This window comes from Schistocerca gregaria, unplaced genomic scaffold (assembly GCF_023897955.1).
Source record: "Schistocerca gregaria isolate iqSchGreg1 unplaced genomic scaffold, iqSchGreg1.2 ptg000649l, whole genome shotgun sequence".
Taxonomy (NCBI): domain Eukaryota; kingdom Metazoa; phylum Arthropoda; class Insecta; order Orthoptera; family Acrididae; genus Schistocerca; species Schistocerca gregaria.
The window spans coordinates 237,501-240,000 of record NW_026062034.1 but is presented as its reverse complement, the minus strand read 5'-3'; the positions used below and the strand labels follow the sequence as shown (position 1 = coordinate 240,000).

The 2,500-nt window shown below is 45.3% G+C and overlaps 1 pseudogene; it reads right to left on the bottom strand.

Moving 5' to 3' along the window:
* Window positions 1-2,500, bottom strand: part of LOC126317972 (large subunit ribosomal RNA) — a 9,350-nt pseudogene that overhangs the window by 3,573 nt on the left and 3,277 nt on the right.

Here is a 2,500-nt window from a genome sequence, read left to right as displayed (position 1 = left end):
CGATATGATTTCACCTCATCCCTTGGCTTTGTGATAGACTTAAGTAGTATGCAGACGTTTCCGGTTTTCCAATTGTTGGGGAAGGTGGACTCTCTAAGGCAGCTGTTGTAGGTGTCAATGAGGAGTGCAGGACTGTGTTCCCACACACGCTTTATCATGGCATCATCTATGCCATCTGGTCCTGTGGCTTTGTGTGGTCTGCATGCCTTCACTGCAGCCTCTATCTCTTGTACTGAGAAGTCTAGCTCCGTTTCTTCGTTGTGGTACGCTATATTTTGCTCCTTCACAGCTGATTGCTGTGTTGTGTCCTCCTCTGGGTCATCATCCGGTAGTAAGTTATTCAGCAGTTCTTTCACTGTTTCCTGCCAGGTCATGGTAGGGCCTCGTCCGGCAACTTTTACATTGCTGAGGACAGTTTCGGTGCCATATTTAGGGCGGAGGATTCTATCAGTCAGCTTCCAGGGGTCATTGCCATTGCAGTCTTTTATCCATTTTTTCCAAGTATCTGTCTTTGCTCTCACAATTTCCTTATTATATTTATTTTTGGTGCTTCTGTATGTTGCCTTTGCTGCCAGGATTTCTGTCTCATGATTTGCACGGCGTGCATTCTGAAGCCGGTGTCGAGCTGCAATTGTGTCCTGCCGCATTTTTGTCAGAGTTTCATTCCACCAGGGTACAGCATCTTTCAGCCGTGTTCTTCTTCTCATGGCCTTCCTGCAGCACTCTTGTATTGCTGTCTGTAGGAAGTCTACTTTATCATTTGCAGTTGTTCCTGCTGCGTTTGGCCAATTTTCCATTCTGGTGGTCAGCTGGCGGTCAAAAACTTGCCATTTTGCAAAGGTGGTGTTGTATCTCAGTAGCTCTTGTGTGACCCTCTCCCTTTGTTGTTTTGAGATCTCAAACGTGATGGCCCTGTGGTCACTTGAGGTCCATTCCTCTTGAATCGTCCATCTAGAGACCATCCTTGATATGTTTGCTGAGCAAAGTGTTACGTCAATGTTGTTTTCCCCAGCTGGCCCGCTGAAAGTTGTTAGTGGTGAATCTCGATTTAATACAGTTAAGCCATGTTGGAAGATGAGATCCTCTAGTTTTCTTCCTGCTTCATCTGTGTCCAGGCTGTGCCATAGTGGTGACATGGCATTCGCGTCCATTGCTATTATGACAGCTTTTCCTTGGATTTCGTGGATGATGGTATCCAGTCGATGTAGATATTCATCAATTGGCGTGTGGAACTGGCAGTATAGGCTTACTAAGTATATTTCTCCGAAGTCGCCTGTTACTGCAGCTACAGCGGTATGAGCATCACAAAGGGAGCTTATCTGCAGAACAGTCAGGTTCGTATTTCTTATTCCTATGGCTGCTTTCGGTATCCCATGATGGCTGCTGTACACTAGGCGGAAATCTGGAGGATATCCTTTAATGTTATTTCCTGTAACATAGGGCTCTTGGATAAGAACAATATCAAGGTTTTCCTCTTCCATCTTAAGTGATGCTTGACTAGGTACTACTTTGGATCTCTGCCCATTTATTTGGAGAAACTTGAGGGTGCTGGACTTTGTGTTCACCTTATCTACCTGTCGACCTAGGGACTGTGGCGTATAAGTGTTACTGGCCATATTCAGTTCTTTGTTCTTCTTTCGCTATGAATCTGACATATTCGGGGCAGTTTTTGTCCATTACTGAGTGGTCATATGGCTTCTTCCAGTGCTTACAGTTTGCACATTGTGGTGCCTTGTTCCTGCTACAGCATTCCTTAATGCTATGTCCTGGTGCTGCACAGTGCCCACAGATTGTTTCAGCACTTCTGCAAGTTTGTGTTGTATGCCCAAAACCATGGCATTTGTAGCACCTGGTCGCCTTGCTGAACTTCTGCAGCCTGTGAGAGGTACAGTTTATGTATGCTCTACCTTGCGCCATCAGATGATGCCAATACTTTGCTTCCATTTCCAGAACGATGTTTACAGTATCTGTGTTCCTTGGACCTGTTTTAAATAGTGCTCTTATTCCTGTCTCAGCTGCATTCTTTGTGCCACCTATTGAAGAAAGATTCCTCGTGTACAGCTCCATTACCAGTTCCTCTTCGCTGATTTGCCTTGGGACATCAAACAGGATCACCCTTGGGTTTTTCTTCCTGGGGTCAGTTACTGTGATCCCTGAATCGCCTATTTCCCTACATTTCTTTATTTTCTCTGCTTCAGCGTCATTTGGTACCTCTAAGATGACGCCACTATCCTTCAGAGTCCTACATTTCGTAATCTTGACGTCCTTCAGTGTTCCTTTTACAATGTCTTTTATGGTGTCCTGAAGCTCTTTCTCTGGCTGTTTTCCATCTGCTGGTCTAAAAACAAGGACTTTTGGGGTCTGGTTTGGCATAGGTCTTATATCAGTTTTGGCTTTGCTTGCGCTGACTGCAGTGGCATAGCTCACAGGTGGTTGTTCTGTTGCTGGGGGAGATTCCTTCAGGCATTTCAGCTCTGTTTTCAGTTGCGCTATTTCCATC